The sequence below is a fragment of the Schistocerca gregaria genome, chromosome 7 (assembly GCF_023897955.1).
Source record: "Schistocerca gregaria isolate iqSchGreg1 chromosome 7, iqSchGreg1.2, whole genome shotgun sequence".
NCBI classification, from domain to species: Eukaryota; Metazoa; Arthropoda; class Insecta; order Orthoptera; family Acrididae; genus Schistocerca; species Schistocerca gregaria.
Genome location: NC_064926.1, coordinates 548,468,115 through 548,495,535, shown reverse-complemented (window position 1 = coordinate 548,495,535; position 27,421 = coordinate 548,468,115). Strand labels below are relative to the sequence as shown.

The following is a 27,421-nucleotide window of genomic DNA, read 5'->3' as shown; positions in this document are numbered from 1 at the left end:
GTTGGCTCTCCATAGCATCAAGATATAGATCTATAGTCATGTTCATCTGTCCGACGACCATCTTTGAAAGCAGAAATTGTCAGCGCTTTTTTTCCAATCATTGGGAACATTTCAGTGCTGCTACGAGGGGAGCAAGTTCTTCCTCACAATATTAATCTTAATTTGTGTCGTGGTGAACAGTGCTGGGTGGGAGGTGTGCCCTGGCTACAGGTATCTGCTCCGGGGCCCAGTAACGGCCGCGATACCGGCTGCCCGCCGCGGCGCGCCGCTTTCCTCGACACCTGGACTCCAGCTCCAGGCTGTTTACCGCGCTATCGGCCGGACGCAGCTGTGCGATGTGGGCCGCGCAGATTGGATAGGACGGCGACCGCGGAAACCGCAGCTCGACTCCCGAGCGCTGCCTACACTACTAGAGGGCGCCTCGCGCCGCCACCTGCTCATTGTACCCGCAGGCGCCGCCTCTCCAGCACCAGGCAACCAGCACCAGGCAACCAGCTCCTAGCACCTAGCAGCCAGCACCTATCGGTGAGTGCCAGGCCGCCAGCGCACTTGTGGCTCTCGCCTCGCTTCGCTCCTCCTCCAGCCATCGTAGGGCACGCATTCTGTTACCAAAGCCACAAGGTGCCATCCATCTCTTACTCTCTACCTCCATGTGGAGAAATAATTTTGCCTTTGCATAAGACGATACAGGTTGAAATTGTCACTCATATGAATCTCAGCTAGGTACGTTCTCCTGCAAGCCGTGGATGAAACGTTAGAAGCAAATTCCTAGGTATCTGGAAAGCGTTTGACGCAGTGGCAAACTGTAGATTTTTAACGAGGTTTTCGAGCACACGAAATAAATTCCCTTGTACGTCAGTGAATCGAAAACCCAGTACGTTGTCGTCAGGAGTGACCCAGGGAAATGGAACTGACTGCTCTTGTTCTCTGTACACACCTTTAATCCACTCACCCCTGATGCTTTAAAGAATCGGACTCTGTGCGTATAGCAACTTCAAACGCCTGACAACACTACATATGAGTTATTCTATTACATTTCTCGCATTAAGCATGTAAAACTTTCACGGATGAAGACGCAAATCCTAATTCAACCGGTTTCATTAGCTTCGGATTATTCACTAAATGACTATAGTCTGCGTAATCTGCGCTTCGTTTTAAGAAAAACTTGTTTCTCACACATCTCAGTGTTTGTGACGTCGCATCTCCTGAACTATGTGTCCTACAGTGACATAATTTTGCAACTACATTCGCTGGTATACGTCGATACTGACTGCTTTTTTTTCAGTTGAACTCCTAGTACGAAAGCAATAAATTAAAACGTTTTTCGCCTGATGCCAACGGCCTTGCCGCAGTGGTAATACCGGTTCTCGTCAGATTTTCGATGATAAGCGCTGTCGGACTGGATTAGCACTTGGATGGGTGGCCATCCGCTGTTGGTAAGCGGGGTGCACGCAGTCCTTGTGAAACAAACTGAGAAGTTACTTCACTGATATGTAGCGGCTCCGGTCTCGGAAACTGATATATGGCCGGGAGAGAAGTGTGCTGACCACATGCGACTCCATATCCACATCCGCTGACGTATGTGATCTGAGGACGACACGGCGGCCGGTTGGTATCGTTGGGCCCTCATGGCCTGTTCGGGAGGAGTTTTTTTCGCCTGTTGCAGAAAGTCTGACTCCGCGAAAAGAGAAAATGCAGTAAGCAATAAATATTCTTCCTTTGATTACATTTTGAGGAGTGTTAGTAAGAAAAACTTCGGAAAAAGTTTCAAATTATGTATACAGTTTTTTCTAAGTTGCGAAGTGCTGTCATTCTCAGATGGTGGCTGGAAAAAAAAAAACTTAATTTGTGGGTCATGAGTTAGCGTGCATCAAGACACAGAGGTCAGACAAAAGTATGGAAACGCAGCGAAAAATGTATGGTTGGGCGTAAATGAGAGAGGACGCTGTTGTATTTGTCCGCGAAAGTTAGCAAGGCTATGTCGTGAGCATGTTGCAGGCGTCAGTCGAGCTGAGATTCTGTGCAGCTGTGAGTGCAATACGTCGGTGTTAAGTGAGCCTCAGCTTTCTCAAATGGCTGATGCTCATTTGATGTGCTCTTCCTATGCCAAGGGAGCCGAAGTGTTTGGTGTTTCAAGAGGCACCGTGTAAAAGATTTATACCGCATACAAGGAAAGCGGGAAAAACATCATCCGTTAAGTCACAATGCGAACAAAAGTGTCTGTTGATTAATCGTGGCAGACGATCACTGAAGAGTATTGAGACGAAAAATAAGAGGACTACAGCTGCAGAAGCCATTGGCAAACCGATATCTCACTCGTGAACACTATGAACAGCAAATCAACGAAGGAACCTTCATTAGATTGAAACTACAAGGTGATCTCAGACTTCAAAACCAACCTATCAGTGACGTAGCAGCAAAACGTTATGTCGGAGACACAGAACCAGGGCTGAGGAGCAACGGGAGAAAGACATCTGGTCACAGTGTTTCCAACTTCGTGCCGAATTTACGTCCCAACATGGCAGGGATGCGGTGATGAGTTGGGCAGCCGTATCGTGGTCCCACGGTTATTCTGCAAGGTCAAATTTCTGCCAAAGATTGTATCGTCATTTTGGTTGATCAGGTGTATGCCATTGTACAATTTTTGTTCTCTAATTGTGACGCAGTGCGCCCAGACGGGAAGCCCCTGGGTACACAGCCCGTGGCGTCCAGGACTTGTTTTGTGAGCACCAGGATGAACTGTCTCGCCTCGCCCGCCCGCCTCAGTCACCAGATTTCAACACTGTTCAGCCTCTGTGCACTCCTATAGAGGGAAATGCGGGTGATCGCTCACAATCTCCATCACCGTTACCTCAACTTGCCGCTATTTTGTAGGAAGAACGGTACACAATTGCTTTGGAAACCATACAGGATGTGTATTTTTCCAGTCCGAGAACACTGGAAGTTGTTTCAAAGCCCAACGATACACTGTACTACGTTGCAAATGTATTGCTTTTTCTGGTGTTTGCGTATTTGTGTCGTACGCCATACCTACACGGTTTTTCACTTTAATAAGACAAATTTCGTAAAGCTTAACGCAACATTATATCATTCAATCAGTGTATTACGACAGCATTTTAAATTCTTAAATTCAGTCTATAGTAACAAGAAATACTGAATATATATATATATATATATATATATATATATATATATATATATATATATATATCTATATATATATATATATATATATATATATATATATATATATATATATATATCTTAGGGAATCTGAAACTGGAACAGGATGTGTCTAGCCTTTCGGTAATACACATAAACGATTTAACGACGGACGGAATGAGCAGAAATCTGCGACTGTTTGCTGGTGAATCTGTAGTTTACGCAAACAGATACAGCCAAAGAATCTTGTTCTTGTATTGGCCAACAGCCTCAGTATGTTTTACGAAAGGAGTTATGGTCTAAGCAGACAGTAATCTATTTATGTTCTGTGCTAGTAGCTGATTTCGGCAGTCGGTCATGTTCATGCACTTGTCATAAGCCTCAAATTTCACATCATGTTTGACCAAATAGCCAGCACACATTTAGTCAAATATGAAGTGAAGCTTGAGGCTTATCATAAGTCCTTGAAAATGACCTCTGGTCAAAATTAACTAGTATCACAGATAATAAATAATGAGATTTTCACTCTGCAGCGGAGTGTGCGCTGATATTAAACTTCCTGGCAGATTAAAACTGTGCGCCGGACCGAGAGTCTAACTCAGGACCTTTGCCTTTCGTGGGCAAGTGCTCTACCAACTGAGCTACCCAAGTGCGACTCACGCCCCGTCCTCACAGCTTTACATCTGCCAGTACCTGGTCCCCTACCTCCCAAACTTTACAAAGGCTCTCCTGCGAACCTGGAGAACTAGAACTCCTGAAAGAAAGGATATTGCGGAGACATGGCATAGCCACAGCCTAGGGGATGTTTCCAGGTTCGTAGGAGAGCTTCTGTAAAGTTTGGAAGGTAGGAAACGAGGCACTGGCAGATGTAAAACTGTGTGGACAGGGCGTGAGTCGTGCTTCGGTAGCTCAATTGATAGAGCACTTGCCCGCGAAAGGCAAAGGTCCTGAGTTCGACTCTCGGTCCGACACACAGTTTCAATTTGCCAGGAAGTTTCAGATAATAAATAGAGTACACCCTGCTTTGACCATGTTTTCCTTCTTATATCCTACGATGTATATAAAGAGAAAAGAACGATTGCTGAAAAAAAGCAATCAGAAAGGCTCACGAAGAAACAATGGAATAACTTTATAAGTGTTTAGAGCATGATGTACATGGGAGGCAGCTAACTGTATATAAACTAGTTAAATACGTAAATAATTGAGAAGAAAATACTGAAGATTAAACGTAATAACTGAATAAGAATAGATAAACACGTTATAAACCGTTGCGGTGTAATGAGGGAGTCATTGAAGCAGAAACAGACAGCTCCCATGGAAATTAAAATCCAGAAGTTCATTCCATAAAATTACGAGAATTGCATACAGTGTTAAGATCTGTAAAAAATTACAAGGTACCTGGATTAGATAGAGTGAATAATTTGTATTCTTTCCAATTCTCGTCAATTGCATGTTTTACTTCGTCGTCCTACATTCTCAAACCCTTTTTATTTCTCATCTTCCTCTTCTTTGCTAAAACTTCTTTTGCAGTTTAATAGATTGCCTCTATTAAGACTTCCTATTCTTCATCTGCACCTTCATCCGTGGGTGTTCCCGCTAGGTACTTTGAAAATCTATTTTATAAAGAGTTCTTAAACTTTCTTCTTGTAGGAGATACACTATTCTTCATTGTCTTCGTTGTATTGTGCTTTTTTTCATTTTGGTACTATTCTTATTTTTGTAATTACGAGATAGTGGTCCGAATATATATCACTGCCGCCGCCTACGGTAACGTCCTGTTTGATGGAACTTAACTTATAATTGACTATTACATAATCGCTCAATGCTCTGTAACTCTGACTATTCCACATGAACTTATGAATATCTTTCTTGCAAAAGTAGAAACTTGTTAATTGCAGCTGGTGAAGATAAAAAATTAACTAAGTTCTTATGGATTTCCATTTATTGCTGCTTCTCCGAAATTCTGCACAACATTTGGAACAGGTATTTTGCGTACTCGAACATTTAAATCTCCTCTAATAATCAGTTGTTCATTTTTACAAATTGTAGAAGTTGGTAATACCGTTTTTTTCGCCTCTTTCCCCTTCTTTAGTAGCAACGTCGCCGTCACTCTCGTTTGTCCTCATTCTACTTCAAATTGTATTTATGTAGGAACAACATCCTAATTTCTTCTTCGACTTTTGATATATTAACGTGGCTACTGCATACCGATCCCCTTCTCTCTGCTTTACTCCTCCATGCTTCATTGATTATTGGTTCAAATTTTTCGTTTCTCTTAATTTCTTTTTTGTTTCTGTTATAGTAGCTACATTTATACTTCGTCTTTAGTTTTCTTTCTCAAACAAAGGTCACTGTGTTAATAAACTGAATAAATCATACTTATTGTATTACTCGGTAATGAGCTTCTACAGGCTACGGACTCTTGTGCCAAAACACTGTGAAAACATCCCTGGTTAAGTTACAAAATGTTGTCGGGGTAGTTCTGGTTCAGCCTGTGTTTACTTTACCAGAGTGGTTATTACTTGAAAGTATTGTTGGTGTCAGCCAAGTAAATCCTTACTGGAATAGACATTTTCATATGACAACCTTAAATGTACCGTATATGCGTTGACACATGTAGATGGAATTGTTTCGTTATGTTTGTGTCATCGTCCTGTAGCCTCCGATGAAATGTCATATAACTACGACAAACCGAATGTACATTAATAACAGATCAACGGACGGAACATCTAGGAATGTACCAGTAAAATGTCATAATAAATCATCCGTGACCAGTAGTCGCCTTCCTCTGGTATGCAAAGTACTCGTCCACACCTAGTCACTTTCTAACCCCGTCGTGAAAAGTGAAATGTTACACAGGGTGTAAGTAAACGATTGCATCACATTTTGATGGATTCTACAGGGTATCTTGAGGAACAGTTTGAGAATGGGAACGCTGTTCGAAAACGTTACCTAATGTCGCAGGTCAGTGTCAAATTTACTCGAGACCAGCACTTGTTGGTATGCAATGGTTTGGGTATTAGTAAGAGCGGTGGGCTATATTTAACCAACTACTGGAATAAAACTGTTACTGATACTATTTAGCGATAATATGTCTCTCACTGACTGTTGAACTCTTAATAGGGTAGGCTTCACCAAAATAGAAGCTGCATTTCACGTTTCATTTGGTTTTTGGAGAATAATTAAAAATTTGTTCAGTTTCTTATTACACGGTTTTTTTATTTTTGCTTTTAAAGTTTAAGTAATTTATACAAATCAGGTTCGAATCCTGCCTCGGGCATGGGTCTGTGTGCTGTCCTTAGGTTAGTTAGGTTTAAGTAGTTCTAAGTTCTAGGGGCAGTCAAGTACCATAGTGCTCAGAGCCATTTGAACCATTGTTACCACTATGAAGGTTAGTCTCTAGAACCCTATTACGCACATATTGCTCGCAGCGGACACAGTGCTATTCGAGCGCGTGCGAGGCATTCTTTCGTTCCGGACTCTGCACTACAGCCGTCCCGGGCTGCAGCCACGACTCAGCAACTCAAGCCCCGCTGGGAGCTACTGGCCGTACTTACATTTTCGTTCCTCTGGCAACAGTTAACTCGGCCGGATAGCCGAGTGTAGAGTCCTCACGACGCACAAGCCGTGCCACCGTCCCATCGCGGAAGCCGTGACACGTTCACTGCTCCAAGCCTTTTGCGCTTCCTTCACTACATATGAAACGATAATTAAATGGACACCCTAGCTGCAAACAGGCGTTGATGTATTTCATGAGGCACATGTTGAAAATGTGTGCCCCGACCGGGACTCGAACCCGGGATCTCCTGGTAACATGGCTTCAACGCCTGTTTGCAGCTAGGGTGTCCATTTAATTATCGTTTGATTTCTAGCAAAGCTGCATGGTCATCTACGGTAACTGTTCTTTCGGGGACAGATACTATCGTCATGTATCCTTGACTACAATCCTGTCCTTGTATATCTTGTCTCTGAGCACTATTGGACTTAACATCTGAGGTCATCAGTCCTCTAGACAGAACTACTGAAACGTAAGTAACCTAAGGACATCACACACATCCATGTCCGAGGCGGGATTCTAACCTGCGACTGTAGCAGCAGCGCGGTTCCGGGCAGAAGCGCATAGAACCACTCGGCCACAACGGCCGGCCCTTGTATATCGTGCTAAATTAAAATACTGTAGGAAAGTGATAGATAGAAATCTTATTTTCAATTATGTGTGAGGTTGCGAGTGGTTGACAAAAAGGAAAAAAAAACATGGAAACCTGTGACAGTTCGGTACGCAGCGATTGGTGGGTACCGTAGCTGGCAGCGTGTTCTGAATGCGGAACCTGTCAGGCTCTCTTGATTGCCTGAACAGCTAGCCGCGCAAGCCGGCCTATATGCAGTCTTTTCTAAACGATTTTAAAGAAATCATTCGAGAATAAACTCTAATTCGCGCTCATCTTACATCCTTAATGGTCAGCTTCCTGGTGAATTGCCTATCATTTCGTTAATGGTCATAGGTAATGTGATATTCCGATAGTAGGGAAACGACTGAGCGGGGCTCATAGAGTTGGCAACGAAAAACATGGGAAGCCATAAATTTGCGTTTGGTGAGTGATAGATCATATATAACTGAGTATGAAATTTACATAACATATTGAATTATTCTTTACACTTGGAAGGATATCGCTATCTGTCTCCAATGTCGACAAAAATGGAACGCGCGTGCCAGTGAAAATGCCAGAATCAAATATTGTCCACGCCGACAGGTGAGTGGTCATCGACAGTGCTTCGCAAACTACCTATGGAGTGACTTTACCAGCCCGCCGTGTAGCTGGAATGTTCCAGGCAGTGGCAGATGAGGTCAGAACGAACTGCAAACGATTATATATTGAATAATCTTTACCAGTAGGCGCAGTGGCTGGGAAACCTAACTACAAAGTGGTAGCTTTACTTTCATGTTATTTATGTTTCCTATCTTCGATCGTGTCTTCATTCAGTTCTAGTTTTCCAGGCTTGATTAACTATGACTGTTCGCTTATTCATATCTATATAAATAAAATAATAAAAAAATAATAAAATAAAAATTAAAAAACAATACAAACTAAAAAATACCTGGAATAAATGATGACTAACTGACAATCTCAGCTGCCGACAGGTGTTGTTGATATACCTCGATGTGGACGGCTGAAAATGTGTGCCCGACCGGGACTCGAACCCGGGATCTCCAGCTTACATGGCAGACGCTCTAGCCATCTGAGCCACCGAGGACACAGTTGAATGTAAGCAGGAGATCCTGGGTTCGAGTCCCAGTCAGGGCACACATTTTCATCTGTCCACATCGAGGCATATCAACAACGCCTGTCGGCAGCTGAGGTTGTCAGTTAGTCATCATTTATTCCAGGTAAAAGCTGCACGGTCATCAACAGTAACTGTTCTTTCAAGAACAATTTACTGTCTTAGTACATATATAAAAAAAGTACCTTCCGCACCCTACTAAAAGTACCCTTGCCCTCTTCCTTCCCTCGTGTTTTTGTGGGTTGATGCACACACGTTAGTCCCGTATAGTGTAGTTTCTTCACATTTTAGATCAGGGGTGGTTACGTATAGTTAGGAAGCCAACGCCTGAAGAGGTAAGAGTTCATTTTTGTTTGGCAGGGACACAAGTGCCGGTGACACGTAGGGATAGCTATGATATTGTTTTATTTCTTTTGTTAGGAAAAACAAAACAATCAAATGTGGTCCGAGTGACGGATTGCCGTCTTACGGGCCCGGGTTCGATTCCCGACTGTGTCGGAGATTTTCTCCGTTCAGGGACTGGGTAGTGTTTTGTCTTCATCACCATTTCATCCCAATCCGGCGCGAAGGTCGACTCGCGTCGAATGTAGAAAGACCTGCACCAAGGCGGCCGGACTTGCCCCGCATGGAGCCTCTCGGCCAATGACGCCAAACGCTCATTTCCATTTCAGTTAAATATTAATAAATCGATCAAATTTCATAAATGGTCTGAGATACCGAAACAAGTTTTTGGCAAATTATACCACGCAAAGTGCCATATAAGTCATATGTGAAATTTCCATATGTAACGCGATACTCAAGCAACTACACTTTTTTAGATCAAATAATGTAACATTTAAGGACCATCAATAGCTGTTCAAACGAGATTTGTTGTGGGGTTTGCAACAATGTAAGTGAAGAAGTTACAAGCTTATTTTAATACTGAGAATGGTTTTTCTCGTAACTATTGGCCTGTCTTGTCCTCAATTGTTGGTTTACTAACATACTGTTTTAGGAGTCTGTCACAATTTCAACTTTATTAGAATGGTAGTGAGATGAATATTTGTAAACTCTGCTGTGTTTAGACATGGCACAAGAGAAATTACGTATTACTCAAAACTTGTCATAATCCTTCATGGATACATGTCTCTTCAGCCAGATTACTTTCCACCTACGCTCATTCTCAGTAGGATTTAAATTAGCATGATATGGAGGAAGCGTGATTAAACTATGCCCTTTAGCGTCAGCCAGTTCGTCTATGTAAATGACCTGGCTGACAATCTGAGCGGTTCTGTTAGGTTGTTCGCAGATGATGCTGCAATTTACCGTCTAGTAAGGTCATCCGAAGACCAGTATCAGCTGCAAAGCGATTTAGAAAAGATTGCTGTATGGTGTGGCAGGTGGCAGTTGACGCTAAATAACGAAAAGTGTCACGTGATCCACATGAGTTCCAAAAGAAATCCGTTGGAACTCGATTACTCGATAAATAGTACAATTCTCAAGGTTGTCAATTCAACTAAGTATCTGGGTGTTAAAATTAAGAACAACTTCAGTTGGAAAGACCACACAGATAATATTGTGGGGAAGGCGAGCCAAAGGTTGCGTTTCATTGGCACCACTCTTAGAAGATGCAACAAGTCCGCTAAAGAGATAGCTTACACTACACTCTTTCGTCCTCAGAATATTGCTGCGCGGTGTGGGATCCTTAGCAGGTGGGATTGATGGAGGACATCGAAAGGGTGCAAAAAAGGGCAGCTCGTTTTGTATTATCACGTAATAGGGGAGAGAGTGTGGCAGATATGATAGCCGAGTTGGGGTGGAAGTCATTAAAGCAAAGACGTTTTTCGTCGCGGCGAGATCTATTTACGAAATTTCAGTCACCAACTTTATCTTCCGAATGCGAAAATATTTTGTTGAGCCCAACCTACATAGGTAGGAATGATCAGCAAAATAAAAAAAGAGAAATCAGAGCTTGACAGAAAGGTTTAGGTGTTCGTTTTTCCCGCGCGCTGTTCGGGAGTGGAATGGTAGAGAGATAGTATGATTGTGGTTCGATGAACCCCCTGTCAAGCACTTAAATGTGAATTGCAGAGTAATCATGTAGATGTAGATGCAGATGTAGGTGTACCTGGAAGCATGGAGTTTTTGGTTTCTACAAAAGTTCCGTTACCTCCACTTAACACAAATTATGTTCACTTTATCCAACACAACATTTCTTGTACCCAGAGCAAAATATTCGGTTTCCTCCATGGATTGTTGAAGCTTTATCCATGTCATCGGAGTGGTATGGCGCATTGTCCATTACTATCGTCGAATTCGGAGGAATGTTATGCAGCGCAACAGTGTCTTCACACCCAGTGAACGTGTTCTTGGACGACCACTTCTATTGCGAATCTCGTGTTCAGACGCGCTGAACTGTTTCTATTAATACGACGCCAACACGAAACACTAGTTGAATGCGCGATTACTGCAGAACACTTCAGCACCAGCAAAGATCACTTTACAGCGAGAGCTAATGTACGTAAGTGCATCTAATGAGAGGCACGACATGGTACTGTTTATCCAGAACACTTCAGCACCAGCAAAGATCACTTTACAACGAGAGCTAATGTTCGTAAGTGCATCTAATGAGAGGCACGACATGGTACTGTTTATCCATGGTCCGGCAACAGGGGCGCTTTACCAACCGAACTGCTGGCGGAGTTGCAGGCAAACCCGGCTCGCCATTGGTGTTACCTGGGCAACGGCGTCATGTGGCCCTCTGTGAGCCAATCGTCCGAAGTCGCAACTAATTTTCAACGCACTATAGTGAGGATTTGTTTTCTGCAAGAGACGAAAGTAACAGTGCGATATTTGTGGTCAAACGTTGCCGTTCAAAAAGAACTGTGCACAATCGGAGGAAACGTCTAGAGAAGGGGCACCCAACAATAAGTTTATCAAGGCATAGTGTAACGTTCCTGCTCATATTATAGCCGAGGATTAAGCCAAAACTTCACCTCAAAAATATTAATTATGAGCAGTATGAACGTTCTAATATCGAGGTTGCTACAAAATGTTAAATTGAGTTCTGGAGTATGGGAACGTAGCTAACATACTCTGATACTCATCTCGTTGAATGGGGTGTCCCGAAGGCTGTTTGACATTGCCGCAGAATTTCTGAGATTCCGTGTTGGATTCTTCAATATCCTTGTTTCGTTGTAACGAATTTACTTAATGAAAAGTCTTCAATCATCTAATTTTTAAAACCTTCGTTTATTTAAACAAACCGAACTGAGTGTAACAGCACTTTTGCTGCCTCACACTTCAACTGTTAATGGATCCGCTACCAAAGATTGTGAACCCATATAGTCCCAGCAATCGTTTCTTATGTAACGAAAAAAGAACGTAAACAACCAGGTATCGAAAGATGGTATTCTACGCGTCTTACAATGAATAATAATCTGTACAAAATGATTTAAGCGTGGCAAGATGCAGAGAACAAGATCATAAATACATCTTTCGTAATTATGTTCGTAACATATAGGGTCTTCCGGTACCAATTGTTACATGATGAGTATTTTAGCAATTAATTTTAAATGTTTATTTTAATTAGAATGGAGTTATTATTTAATTTGCTGCCATCGTCATAGTTCCACCACAGTTCATGGTTAATATGCACGAAACACACTGTTTCATTTTATACGTAGTACATGTTTATTTAATGAATTCTAAGACTTGAATGACACTGTATGAAAGTGTTTTCTGTTTCGCGTGAAAAGACTTTAAACAATAATTAAGGTAAGCCTAAACTCAAGACGTCACCGAATACGCGAATGCGTGCTAAAACCGATCCCTCCGAATTTTTTATTCTGTTCTCAATACCGGCTGACGCACTACACAACACGCATATTACTCGGTCGACTTTCTCGCTTTGCTGATGCAAGTTCAACCCTTCGCCGCTAGAGGGCACCACATTGTAGACTGTAACGTAACTGTGTTGGCGTGCGAGAAAATTGAGCTGAAGACGAGTTTCTAGCCGCAGAAAATGTTCCTCCAATTGAAATCCATAGAAGAAATGGTAGCTGTGTACGGTGATGATTGTATCGACATAAGAAATCTGCGGCGTTGGGTTGTTCATGCTGGAAATGAAGGAATCGGTGGTAGCATCTTCGACATGTGTGACAGAGCTAGGAATGTTTCCAAAACTTAAAAAAACACCTTCAAAGACTTCAAGCTCACAGTGATGAAGAGGTGCTGGGAAACGTGATGTTATGGCTCCGTCATCAACCATTCTACAATTATGGTATCAAGAAACAGCTCTCTCGTCGGGAGAAATGTATTCGTTGCCAGGGTGACTATGTTGAGAAATAAATATATCAGAAAACCTGATGTTTTCCGCATGGTCGTATCTGCAGCACTAAGTAGACTACGCCTGTCGGCATAGACTAACTGCACTGAATGACTGGACGGGCTGCCAAGACGAAAACAACCATTAAAGGCTTGCTTTTGCTACGTGTTTCTGAAATTACTACCCAACCTAAAAGCATAAGACTTGTAATAGCTGTAATTATTAGTCAGGAAATAACGTAAATACTGATGTAATGTTCAGTACACCACCCTCAGTCACCAATAGAAATAACTGCACTCATACTCATTATACTCTGTATGTTAAGGTTGTAAATTAAATTGCTGAGTAACAGTGTGAAAAGATTGTAAAGGTGCTGCAGTGTAAGTTGTGCTGAGAAATAATTTTATCAAATTCGATACGTCTCGCCGTTGCCGAGTTATTTAAGCATTGATGTTAGCCAACCAGGTAATACCGCGCGCAAATTCAAGCGTTCCACCTGGGATGGTGGTGCCAACGTGTACCTATTTCGATTTCATAAAACGAAACAAGAGAGCGATACAAAAATTGGACAAGGGACAGCAGTAAGGCTCAAACCCGAGCCAAAGGCTGAGCGGTCTCGGTCGCTATCCTCTACGCTGTGATGACAACTGCCAATACTTTGTCTGGCGGGCCACTTGAATTTGTGCGCAGCACCTGATTGGCTAACGTCAATGCTAATTAACAAGGCAGCGGCGCACGTTTTAGAATTGTTCCTTAACAGTTATTTCTCAAAACAACCTAACCTGCAACATCTATACAGCCTTGTCAGACTGTTTCTGACGACCTTGCATACAAGCCACGTAATAAAATTTCTGTGTATCGTGTCGTTCACTAATCGGATGTATCTTATACCACAGTGAGTTACTCTCGATGTGTTAAATTACCACAAAGTTGTACACTAATGCTGCATACCTTGCTGGTTTCAGTGTACTTTATGCTCTACTTGAAACTAATAGGCTTCATAAATCTGTCACCCGGTTGGAACTTCAAGAATCCTCCATGGCAGTAAACCACCATAAAAGTTTCTGAGTCCAGCGACGAGTCGGTAGGAAGAGGCTGACGCGACGCGTAGCTCTACCGGTCTTTCTTTCCACTCGAGACTGCGAAAGTTAAGCAGAACCCTTCCTGGATCAATTGAGTGAATCGATACTCTGAACTCCTCCCTGCCTGTTCTGTGCCGTTCTCTCGCTGATCTAGTACCTCGAAGCAGTTTTTTTTTTTTTTTTGTGCTACTGGATTCTTCCGGGGATATAGTCTGCATATGTAGCTATACGTGGAAATGCAAGTAGCTAATCAACTTTAAATAAATTCTTGGAGGCGATTACAGGGAATTTACTGAAACATCTAAGAAGTTATTAATCATACCATTCCACGGAAATAACTTCAATACTGCCGAAAACGGGGTGCATGGCATGCACAGAGATCGGACCTGAACTGCACCCCACCGCCGACTGAAGAGACTGGCGCGTAACAATTTTTTTTAGTACACTTCGTATGACATCCGAACTACTCTTAACTTGTCAGAAGACTTATAATTGTCATTTGTTTTCCGATATATATAAATAGTTTGCTGTCTAGTGGCACTGCGGCAGACAAGCTTTAGTGGCACTTAGGCTGGTGAGCGCCTGGCGTCCAGAATCTCCGAGTAGCGTTCACCCTCACGGCATGCTCGCAGTTCGCCACACCGCCGGCGTACTCCCAGCGCGATACGCCAACGTTCCGAAACGTGGCAAGAGATTCTTACTCTTCCCTAGAGCCCGGATTTTATCATCAATTTAACAATTATGTACGTAAATACGCAATCTAAATTTGAGAAATATGTAAATAAATCTGCAATGAAGCAGTGATACGTAATATCTAAAATTTTATTTATTAGCAAGAAATTATAAGTTCACAGGTAGGCCAGTAAAATATCTATATTAATTCTAAATCAGTTCACTTCTGCTGCAGTGTACTGAAGTACAAGTTTGTCCTATTCGAGCACTGAAATTACCCCAGGACAGGACGCACAAATTAATGATAATACACTTATCCAAATGTTCTGTTGCCATTCACAGTCTTATGTATGACAATACGTTTTTATAAATAGAGAAAAAACGGTCAGATTCGCAAGACGTCAACGGTGCAGATTTATACAAATGGATTGTGCCAAGAATAATATCTTCAGTGGATTCTACAACTTCACAGTTCAATAAACTAGAAAAAATAACAGGATTTGACTAAACAGGGTTGTTATTCAGCACAGACTGTTTTCAAAATGGTTCATATGGTTCTGAGCACTATGAGACTTAACATCTAAGGTCATCAGTCCCCTAGAACTTAGAACTACGTAAACCTAAGCAACCTAAGGACATACATCCACGCCCGAGGCAGGATTCGAACCTGCGACAGTAGCGGTCGCGCGGTTCCAGACTGTAGCGCCCAGAACCGCTCGGCCATCTCGGCCGGACGACTGTTGTTTACTGGAAACTACATCATCCAGTTCACCTGGTACAACAATGACGTTTCAAATTGCGTGTTCCACTGTTTCCATAGCCTCTTCGAGAGGCACACTTCACGTCTCTAGTTTCTTGACGCTGTCGGGAAGTAAACTGAAGTGACTTGCAGTACACGACACACTTTGGAACTGTTGAGTACTGACAAGGATTCGCTCGCAGACACTACAGAATCATAAGAAAAACAATCCATCGCTGATTTCACGGCATCAAAGTGGTTCCGGCAGAAAATGCTTATGCTTATGCTAATGGAGGCGAAAGCAAAGAATATAGAGAGGCATGTGGCTAAAGCGAGAAAAGCTTCCTTAGACAGGAGAAATATGTTGGAACGAATATAAATTCATGTCGGAGGATTCTTAGGACGGACGTGTTGGCAGGATACTGTTATATAGAGGTAAAATGCGGTAAAAAACTAAAGGCAAAAGGAGCACAGAACCTTTTAAAATTTGGTGCTACACAAGAATCTTGAAACTTTTGCACCCAGATCCAATAACTAATAAAGGGGTACTCAATATAATCACAGATAAAATAATTTTGTGGTACAACTTGATAGAAAGAAGGGAGAGGTCGACAGGTCACATCCGGAGACAACAATTTGGCAATGAATCAAAATGCAGGTAAAAGTTGTACAACAAGACCAAAGCTTCACTGCAAGTGGCGGGTTCTGATGCATGTAGAACGCAGTACTCAGGCCAGTGTGGGAATACTAACACAGTACACAGCAGCGTGGTGAGGCTGACGGGCAAAACGAAGTAACAGCAGTGGATACCTTTATTTTGTCACTGAGTCTTCGTCTCCTGGATTGGTGTAAGAAATTTTTGTGGCTATACTACGTGAATCAAATGACGCATTGGCGGTTTAAGGATGTATTATTGTAGCAGATGCTATTATTTTTGTTTACATAAACAAATTAAATATAAACCTACTCAACCAAGAGTCAGTTCTTCAATTTTGCGGCCTTATCACGCATCTTCATCGGCATCTTAATCTGGATTTGGAAGTGCTAGTAGCAGTAGTAAGCAAAGAAAGGAAAGCAGAAAGGTGAAAAGAGTACATAGAGGATCTATACAAGGGCAATGTACTTGAGGTCGACATTTTGAAAATAGAAGAGGACGCAGATGAAGATGAGATTGGAGATATAATACTGCGTTAAGAATTTGACAGAGCACTGAAAGACAACATTCCGCTAGAACCGGTGGAAACCTTGGGACAGCCATCAATCACAAAATTCCTCCATTTGGTTAGCAACGTGTATGGAACAGGCGAAATTCCCTTAGTCATCAAGAAGAATATAATAATTCCAATTCCAAGGAAAGCAGGAGGTGACAGATGTGAAAATTACCAGAATATCAGTTTAATAAGTAACGGGTGCAAAATACTTACACGACTTCTTTACAGACGGTTGGAAAAACTGGTAGAAACCGTCCTCGGAGAAGATCAGTCTGGATTCCGTAGAAATGTTGGAAAACGTGAGGCAATACTGACCCTACGACTTACCTTAGAAGATAGATTACGAAAGGCAAACCTACGTTTCTAGCATCTGTAGACCTAGAAAAAGCTTTTGACAATGTTGAGTGGAATACCGTCTTTCAAATTATGAAGGTGGCAGGGATAAAAATACAGGAGCGACAAGCTATTTACAATTTATACAGAAACGAGATGGCAGTTATAAGAGTCGAAGGGCATGAAAGGGAGCTAGTGGTTGAGAGGGGAGTGAGACAGGGTTGTGGCCTAACCCCGATGTTATTCAACCTGCATATTGAGCGAGCAGGAAAGAAAACGAAAGAAAAATCTGCAGTACGGATTGAAGTCCAGGAGAAGAAATAAAAACGTTGACCTTTGCCGATGACATTTTCATTGTGTCAGAGTCAGGAAAGGACTTGGAATAGCAATTGAAAGGAATGGACAGTGGCTCGAACGGAGGATATAAGACGGACATAAATAAAAGCGAAACGAAGATAATGGTGATGCTGAGGAAATTGAATGAGGAAGACACTTAAATTAGTAAATGATCTTTGCTATTAGGAGAGCAAAATAAGTGATCATGCTCGTAGTAAGGAGGATATAAAACATAGACTGCCAATGGCAAGGAAAGTGTGTCTGAAAAAGAGAAATTTGTTAACATCGGGTATAGATTTTTAAGTGCCATGAAGTCTTTTCTGAAATTATTTGTACGGAGTGTAGCCATGTATGGATGTGATACATCGACGACAAATAGTTTACACAAGAAAATAATATAATAACGCTGAAGATTAGATGGGTAATTAATGAGGAGCTACTGAACAGAACTGGGAAGAAAAGGAATTTGTGGCACAATTTGACTAGAAGAAGGGATAGGTTGGCAGGACATATTCTGAGACGTTTACGGATCCACAATTTAGTATTGGAGGACAGCGTGGAAGATAAAAATCTTAGACGGAGACCATGAGATGAATACACTAAGGAGATACAGAAGGATGTAAGATGCCGTAGTTACTTGGAGACGAAGAAGCTTTCACAGGATAGAGTGGCATGGAGAGCTGCATCAAACCAGCCTCTGGACTGAAGACCACAACAGCAACATAGAATAGCAAATATCATTATTGTCATTCACATAAGTAAATGAAATAAGTTAAAATTACTCAGCCCAGTATTACTTCTCCTTCTTCATTTTACTGGCCTTATCCCGCATCTTTATCGGGTTGCAATCTTAATCTGGATTCGGCAGTATTAGTGGCAGTTGTAGTTCTGATGCCCTTCCTGTCACAACATCTTCTCCCTCCACAGGGACGAAATATGTGTATCTCATCTGTGTACCCCATCGGAGAACGGTTTCGAAGTGTTTGCAATTCGTGTCATTAGGCTGAGCGTGGGTAAGGTCCCGTTAATGGTTTAATGGACGTGGGAATCCGCCTCCCCGAATCTCAGAAGAGGCGTGCTAATCCGAGGTGCTTTCCGGGCAATTCTCTATTAAATTTTCAGATTTTAGACACTCTTTCATACATTTTACGCGATGTCGGAAGTGACTAAATATGCGCGCCACAGCTTGCGTCTTCCGTCGATCAGTACCTAGCTGTTAGATTTGAGTGTGTAACCAAGAAAGTATAGTCGCACTATTTCACTTCAGAAAGATACATGACCTAAAATATGAAACAGCCAACTGTTCAGAAGTGACAGTGTTTCGCCGGGGCAGGGGGAGGAACGTAGAGAATACAGAGTGGGAGCGTGACATGATGAGTGAGAGGGGCAAAAAAAAAAAAAAAAAAAAAAGCAGAAAAGAGAGAAGAGAAAAGAGAGAGAGGGAGTGGGAGGGGACACAGAAAGAGAAACAGGCTCGCGTAATGATGAAAGCGATGGGTTGGTTCGTTAATCTCTTTTAAGGCCCTTTTTTCGTAAAACTAACCAGTGAGTCGTTAATGCACTGTTAGGTGATAAAGTAGATGAAACGCACACAGCTGTTATCATAGTCCTTGAAAGCGAATTTTAAGCTACCAAAAGTATTTGGTGTAAATGGAAAAATTAAATATATCGTGTGAATTTGAGGGGGGGGGGGATATATTAAAACTAAAAGAGAAAATATTTCTAACGTTCGTGGTACGTTGAACATTGCTCGCGGGCCGTTTGTGCGACGTGAACACAGGGTGCGGTGGCGCGCTGCGGTGTAATGGACACTTGGAAAAGCACACACGGAAAACTCGACGCTTGCTTGTCAGAGCGCCGCCGTTGTGCCACCTAGACGTTTCCCGTTTAAATGGCTTTCAAACGAGCCACGAGTGGCTGCAGCCACTCGCGTTTGAAAGAGGACGCCAAATCGAATCGGCCGGCTTCCCCCGGCTGGCTTTCTGTTCCGTTGTTCTGTTCTGTCCCACGGCCCAGCCTCTGCGCAGTTGCTCACCCGTAAATCCTGCTGTCTGGAGCGCATAAATCTCCCCTCACAGAGAGCGCACACCGCCCTAATATGCTTCTCAGCAGCGCATTTTTTCCCCCTCTCACGAATCCCGCTAGCTCTGTCTACAAGTGCTCAAGGCCGTTCCATATTGCCGCGAAAACGATTCTCTCTCCTGGTTGGCACAACGCCGAACGTTACTCAGGCAAATGTAGCTCAGGTCGTTACTCCCGCACTGAGAATTAAAAGCAATAGTTCCTGTTATTAATAGCCTTTTTTTCTTTTTTTATTCTCTCTTTTTAACTTGCTTGTACTCGTATTCTTCTCAGAAATTCCGTGTCGTATCGACAACTCGAATGATGCATGACACTCAAAACGCTAATTCATGGGTATTTTCCAGTACGACCATTTCACGAGTGTACCGTGAATATCAGGAATCCGGTAAAATATCAAACTCCGACATCGATGAGGCCAGAAAAAGCTCCTTCAAGAACGGAACCAACGACGACTGAAGAAAATCGGCCAACGTTACAGAAGTGCAACCCTTCCAGGAATTGCTGCAGATTTCAGTATTGGACCATCAACAAGTGTCAGAGTGCGAACCATTCAACGAAACATCATCGATACCGGCTTTCGCAGCCGACTCGTGTACCCTTCATGACTGCACGACACAAAGCCTTACTCCTCGACAGGGCCTGTCAACACCGACACTGGACTGTTGATGACTGGAAACACGTTCCCTGGTCAGACGAGTCTCGATTCAAATTGTATCGAACGACCGGACGTGTACAGGTATGGAGGCAGCCTCAGCAATTCATGACTCCCACTACACGCAACTGCGGTGAAAAAAAAAAAAAAAAAAAAAAAAAAAAAAAAAAAAAAAAAAACCCTTCATCCCTCTTCATACTCTCTTCATTCTAAATCACCGATCAAATCCTTCACCTCTGTTTCACGTTATTCCAACACAAATAATTTTTACTTAAACACAGATGCCCTTAACGTTACGTCTACATTGCCACCAGTCTTCTGCCCAGCGTGTGTCTCACTACGTCCCAAACGACAGAACTAACGCGCTCCTCGCACCCAAGCAGCGGTGCCAAAACAAACACATCTTCCAGTGAGAGAGCTAATCTAAAGACTGAGCGCAAGTAATAAGCGATTCGAAATTGTCACTTAGCGTTTCAGACAAGCAAAGTATGTACAAATTCCAAAAATGCAAATAACCAACTCCCAATTTTAAGAATTTTCACTTAAGAAATTCGGAGACGTTACTTATCAGCACGCTCCCATGTACCTGGATTTCGAATAGAATATTTGTACTAATGTGAGCACGTTACATGACGTCCTCGTGGTTGATAAAATCAGAGTGACCGTGTTATCGTGTGGAAATAACGCAGTCGGATGTGAATTAATGCCGAAACGTTGCGTGTGAAACCCCAGATGTTATGTGAAGCGGGGTGAAACAAATGAAATGGAGGATGACGAGTACTGCCGAAACGGCCCGCGCCGGACACGAAGTGTATACTGGGAAACGAAACATGCCTGATGACGAAATGTACTTGGTACTCTCTACTGCGTGTCATTAACATTCGCCGCGTTGACAATGGGAAAGTAGAGCAATACGAAAACGGCCGACTCGGCAGGAACATTCAGAAAAGTAGTCGGACGACCAGGTGAACGTTTCCATTTCTACGAGTAACGAATTGGAGTAATTTTCAAATTACCGACTCGATCCGAGTAGAGAATCAGAAAGTGGGGGTAAGGAAAAGTTTCAGTGAACAACGATATGGTACTTGCATTCTCGTGCAATACTCGTTACTCAGTAACGAATACGCACCATATGCAACATGGGTATTGACGGACCGTATGTGGAATTACTCGCGTTTTGGTTGGCAACTTTCAGAACAGTAGGTGGGGCCAGGCGCGGCCGTTTCTGTGAGAAGAGCACAGTAGCAACGGAGGAGGTCAGGGACGCCAGGGACGAAAGACGAACACACGCAGCGGGCAGCGCGGGACAGTTCTCAGAAGGAAACCTCCCCATCGCACCGCCCTCACATTTAGTTATAAGTTGGCACAGTGGACAGGCCTTGACAAACTGAACACAGATCAATCGAGGAAACAGGAGTACGTTGTGTCGAACTATGAAAAAAAAGCAAAATATACAAACTGAGTAGTCCATGTGCAACATAAGCAATACAAGGAGAATTTTGGACCAGGCGTGCCGTGGACCCTTGGTTAGCGTGAACAGCTGCGCAACGAGAAGTCCCTGGTTCAAGTCTTCCCTCAAATGAAAATTTTACTCTCTCTATTTTCGCAAAGTTATGATCTGTCCTTTCGTTCATTGACGTCTCTGTTCACTGTAATAAGTTTAGTGTCCGTGTTTTGCGACCGCACCGCACCGCAAAACCGTGCGATTAGTACACGAAAGGACGTGCCTCTCCAATGGGAACCGAAAACATTTGATCGCAAGCTCATAGGTCAACCGATTCCTCCACAGGAAAACACGTCTGATATATTCTATACGACACTGGTATGTGCGTCACATGACAGGAATATGTTGTCAACCCACCTACCTTGTACACTTGGCGAATGGATAAAAAGATTCTTCTACCTTGCCCGATTTGGGTTTTCTTGTCGACGTGATAATCCCTCCCAAAAAAAGTGATCGCATCGGACGGACGGACGGACAGATAATAATTGCCTAAAAAAAATTAAAACTTTTTACTCGAAGGAAGACTTGTACCAAGGACCTCTCGTTCCGGAGCTGCTCACATTAACCACGCGACCACAGCACTCCTGAGCTCACATTGCCCTTGATGTTGTTGCCTATCTTCTCAAGGACTATTCAGTTTGTATATTTTGCTTATTTTTTCATAGTTCCATACAACTTCTTCCTGTTTTCTTGACTGATTCTTGTTCAGTTTTTCAAGGCCTATCCACTGTGCCAACTTATAACTAAATCTGAGGAGGGTGCGATGGGGAGGTTTCCTTCTCAGTGCTGTCGGTCGCACTGCAAAAAGTTCCGACTGTAGTCCGTCAGCGTAGAGACTAAGGTTTGTAGCTGAAGGGGTGCATCGCAGCAGGCGTTTGCCCTTCTATCTTCGATCCCTTGTAGCGTCCTTCGATGTCGTCTCGAAAGATGGGTTCCTATCATCGAGGAATTGCTCTGCTGCTGATTAAGGGTTCAAAGAGACCCCCGCCCCCCTTCGTAACGAAATATGTGCACACTATCTATCTGCATCTAGACTCAACCAATAAACACTTGATTCTCTAAGAATGGAACACAAAACACAAAAACACAAAACAACTTCAAATGTCTGATTACAAACGAGTTAACATGTTACATGTTTTACGTTTAGCATGTAAGCAAGAAAAAGCTTAGTAAACGTTTCAAATTAACCTTAAAGTTTGTTGCAAGTGGCCAGGTGCTCTCATTATGAAACGATGGAAGAATGCAGCGTGGGTACTTTGCGCCCCATTTTAAGCAAAACTATTTCTTCCCCACATCTTAATTTTTATGACGTCATTTCTTTTGAACTACCTTTCGTACAATAATATAATTTTCCACGAACATTCAGTTATATTTGTAGATACTGTCTGCCAGCTTTGTCACGAATAGAGTTCGTAGTAAAGAGGTAATAAATTAATACTTCATGCCAGATACTGAAGTTCAACTGCATGAACAGCGAAATGTTGTAAGAAATGAACATTTTCAGTTCATCAAATGCTCCATGAATAAAGTATAGATATATGTGCGGCATCAGTCAGCTGCCTCAAGACAAACACGTATGTCTAACTGTAATACTTGCCTTACTATGTTACATGTTTAACATAAAATTAACCCTTTAATGAGTATATTATGACAGCGTTTTAAATTTTTAAGTTCGGTCAGTAATCGAGCGAAATGCAGAAAATCAATATTTGTTGCTCCCTCTGGAAACTATTAGATAGACAACACGCAAAATACCAGGTATATACCGAGGGTAAAAAAAATATCTCACTGTAAGGTCGGCATGCTATTCTTCAGCTCAGTTCAAGACAAAAGTGTATCCGCCAACACCTAGCACTAAATCAAATGGTTCAAATGGCTCGAAACACTATGTGACTTAACATATGAGGTCATCAGTCCCCTAGAATCAGAACTACTTAAACCTAACTAACCTAAGGACACCACACACATCCATGCGCGAGGCAGGTTTCGAATGTGCAACCATAGCACACCTAGCTCCACCAATGGGTTTAACGGAAGTGAAATTTAAAAAGCGCGAAAGCGTGGCTCTGGCAACGCTGTGTGCAGTGTGGCCAGGAAGACGTAGTATGAACTTTTTAGAGGTGTCCCCTTAGCTCAATGTGGCGAGGCAATGCTGCAGGGAGCGGATGCACAAACCCGCCGATGTGCAAGTCGCTTTTGTGCCAAACTTTTTTTTTTAAGCATCAAATTGTATCTAGTTTACGTCTGCAACATGCGGTATCTTGTGTGCTTCCTTCTGTCACCGCTACCTTTCTTTAAATATCAAGACATAACGTGAACTTCTTAGAGTCGTAAACGACCACTTTTGTTTCATCCATGACACAAATAAAGTCGACAGAAAATAATTGTGGTTACAGTAACATTGTGTACATGTAATAAAGCACAAAGACACAATAGTTGTGCTACATTAGACGTAAATTATGCTGCGCACAATAATTCTATTCTGTACGTTTGGCGTTCAGCCTTATTTTCACAAAGCCGTTATCTACGCGTAACAGCAACGTTCAGTTTCCAAACACTTCTCTACACGGTAGAGCATACTTTGCTTGACCCTACATAACGCAACTGCATCCACAATTGCCAAAGTGTTTTGTATGCGAGATATTAGGTTGTGCACATCCATGGGTGGAGTACCATAAAGTTGTTCCGTTAAGTGTCCCAGCAAACAGTAACCTCGTGCATTAAGGTCCGCCGAACATGAGCACTAGAACATTTGACCTGCACGACCAGTTCATTTCCCTAGAAACGCTCTAATTAAATAGTTCGCACATTCATGGCAAAGTGTGGCGATGCACCATCACGGTGAAACGATAGCTGTCGCCAAACACCAATTGGAACGTTTCCTAATGCGTCAGGCAAAGTGTTGCAGAGAAACGTACGTCAAAGCGGCTTATTCAACTTTTCCGGTAATAGGTAAGGGTCCAAAAGCACTCCTCCCACGATTTCAGCCCACAGGTTTATGCCAAAACGTGGCTGAAAGCCACATTCATGGGTTGTATTATGACCAATAATAGCTATGGAAGTTGAAAATATGTTCGCCAGTGAAGCTAGATTCGTATCAGTCCATATCAAGTCATTCATAAAATGTTCGTTGTCTTCTACTCGGCACAAAAAAAAAAAAAAAAAAAAAAAAAAAAATGTGTGTGAAATCTTATGGGACTGAACTGCTAAGGTCATCAGTCCCTGAGCTTACACACTACTTAACCTAAATTATCCTAAGGATAAATACACACACCATGACCGAGGGAGGACTCGAACCTCCGCCGGGTTTAGCCGCAGAGTCCAAGACAGCATCTCCTGAGACCGCTCGGCTAACGTGGCGCAAAAACGATTCACAAAACTGTACTCGTCGAATACGGTCTTCTGACCGCTGGTGTTGAGTTGACGTCTAATGGTACGGATGCAGTTCTTCGTGGTACAACACTTCAGCAACCACTGTTTGGAAAATTTGAAACTGGCTTGCATTATCACGATTACTTCGCCGAGTGGACTGGTGAACGGTTTTAAGAATTGGTTTCCCGGCTTCTAGGGTACGACTTCTGTGCGTTAGTTGTGGGCGAAGGTTACCGGTTTCCAGAAGGCGTTGCTCCAGGCGATGAAAAACATCCTTACCAGGACGATGCATTTGAAAGTACTGTGCAGCGTAGGCAAGAGCAGTAGCTGCAGCTAGTGTATTGGGTGCACCCAGCACCAAAAGCATGTCGACGTATTCACCGTTTGCGTTCTCCGCCGGGGAGCCGCCTTACGTTGACAGCACCACAGATGGTTGGGCACCGCGTGGTTGGTACACGCATGTATGCAGTTTAATGGATCCCACTGTCATGTAACAGGCTATAGTCATATGACAATATGATGTCCTGATCATAAACGAAGAGAACTAGGCAATGGAAGTTGAGAAAAAATTCCCAACGAGGGTTCGAACCACAGCTGCAGGGTGGAAGTCAGTTTAAAGACGCAACAGTCTACCCAGTGAGCTGCAACAGCTACTCGTATTGGGGTAGTTCGGTGTGATGCACGTTACTCTGTACATTCCGATGCGCTGCACGATGTGACAGTGCTGCCAACTTCTAGGCAGGCCAGTGTGGCCGAGCGGCTCGAGGCGCTTCAGTCTAGAACCGCGCAACAGCTACGGTCGCAGGTTCGAATCCTGCCTCGGGCATGGATGTGTGTGATGTCCTTAGTTTCGTAAGGTTTAAGTAGTTCTAAGTTCTAGGGGACTGATGACCTCAGATGTTAAGTCCCATAGTGCTCAGAGTCATTTGAACCATTTCATCCAAATCCTAGTTATCAAAAAATGTGTTCTCAAAATGCACCCGACCTTATTTTGCTAGATAAACTTTTGTCTTGAATCTGAATCGCGTACCGACCTCCAAATGCGGCATCTTTCTTCGTGCTGTATAGTAGTACAGGTCCTCTGCGCAGGTGTGACAACGTAGTCTAAATGATGACATGGTTCGTATCAAGAGGCGGGACACGGTTGCCCGACCGGTATTCACCTAGTGAGATGTGGGAAAGCGCCTAAGAACCGCATCCAGGCTGGCCGGCTCACCAGCGCTGGCCGTTAATTCGCCGGTCGTACTCGATTCCGGTCGGGTTCGTCTCCCTGATTCCCGGAACCGGCTCGTTAACATCTTCGGCTATCCGGGCAGCTGACAGTATCTCCGTGTTTTAACCTTCGTGAAACATTTTCATCAACATCTTCGTCTACATCTACATGATTACTCTGCAATTTACATTTAAGGGCTTGGCAGAGGGTTCATCGAACCAAAATCATACTGTCTCTCTACCATTCCACTCCCGAACAGTGCGCGGGAGAAACAAACATCTAAACCTTTCTGTTCGAGCTCTGATTTCTCTTATTTTATTTTGATGATCATTCCTACCTATGTAGGTTGGGCTCAACAAAATATTTTCCCATTCGGAAGAGAAAGTTGGTGACTGAAATTTCGTAAATAGATCTCGCCGCGACGAAAACGTCTTTGCTTTAATGACTTCCATCCCAACTCGTGTATCATATCTGCCACACTCTCTCCCCTATAACGCGATAATACAAAACGAGCTGCCCTTTTTTGCACCCTTTCGATGTCCTCCGTCAATCCCACCTGGTAAGGATCCCACACCGGGCAGCAATATTCTGAGGACTAACGAGTGTAGTGTAAGCTATCTCTTTAGCGGACTTGTTGCATCTTCTAAGTGTCCTGGCAATGAAACGCAACCTTTGGCTCGCCTTCCCGACAATATTATCTATGTGGTCTTACCAACTGAGGTTATCTGTAATTTTAACACCCAGGTACTTAGTTGAATTTACAGCCTTGAGAATTGTATTATTTATAGAGTAATCGAATTCCAACGGATTTCTTTTGGAACTCATGTGTATCACCTGACACTTTTCGTTATTTAGCGTCAACTGCCACCTGCCACACCATACAGCAATCTTTTCCAAATCGCTATGCAACTGATACTGGTCTTCGGATGACCTAAATAGACGGTAAAGTACAGCATCATCTGCGAAGCATCATGTTGACTAGCGGAGAAACTTCACGTTACTTGTAACGTCCTCTTTTCAGTACGTACGGAACCGTTTCGAGTGGCGATGATGTACAGCCAGCTCTGGACACACATGTCGATCTGTAAGAGAGACGGCTGTTAGGGAGAACTGGAAATGGGCGGGTCTGGAGCAGAGTAAAGCATCGCAGTCTTGTGACACACATTTACACACGCACAGGCAGACGCAGAGGGAGAGAGTTAGGCGCACACACACACACACACACGCGCGCGCGCGCGCGCGCGCGCCTCCGCCCCCGTCACCCCTTTTGTCATATTTATTTATTTATTTTGTCGAGCACAAATTGGCGAGACAGCGACACGCCGCGCCGGCGCAGAATGCTGCGCGCTCCTCGTTTCGCTGCCGCCTGTTCTTCCTTTTGTTTTCTCTCTCTGTCTCTCTCTCTCTCTCTCTCCCTCTCTCTCTGTCTTTCTGTCTCCCTCCTTCATTTCTGAACTTGGAACAAAAGCAAACAAAC

The 27,421-nt window shown here is 43.1% G+C and overlaps 1 protein-coding gene across 1 annotated transcript in view; it reads left to right on the top strand.

Moving 5' to 3' along the window:
• Nucleotides 1-228: 228 nt before the first annotated feature.
• Nucleotides 229-27,421, top strand: part of LOC126282082 (hemocyte protein-glutamine gamma-glutamyltransferase-like) — a 359,269-nt gene continuing 332,076 nt past the window's right edge. Inside the window, exon 1 of the mRNA XM_049981538.1 lies at nt 229-525. The gene's annotated coding sequence lies outside the window, so the exon portion shown is untranslated. The remainder of the gene's footprint in view (nt 526-27,421) is intronic.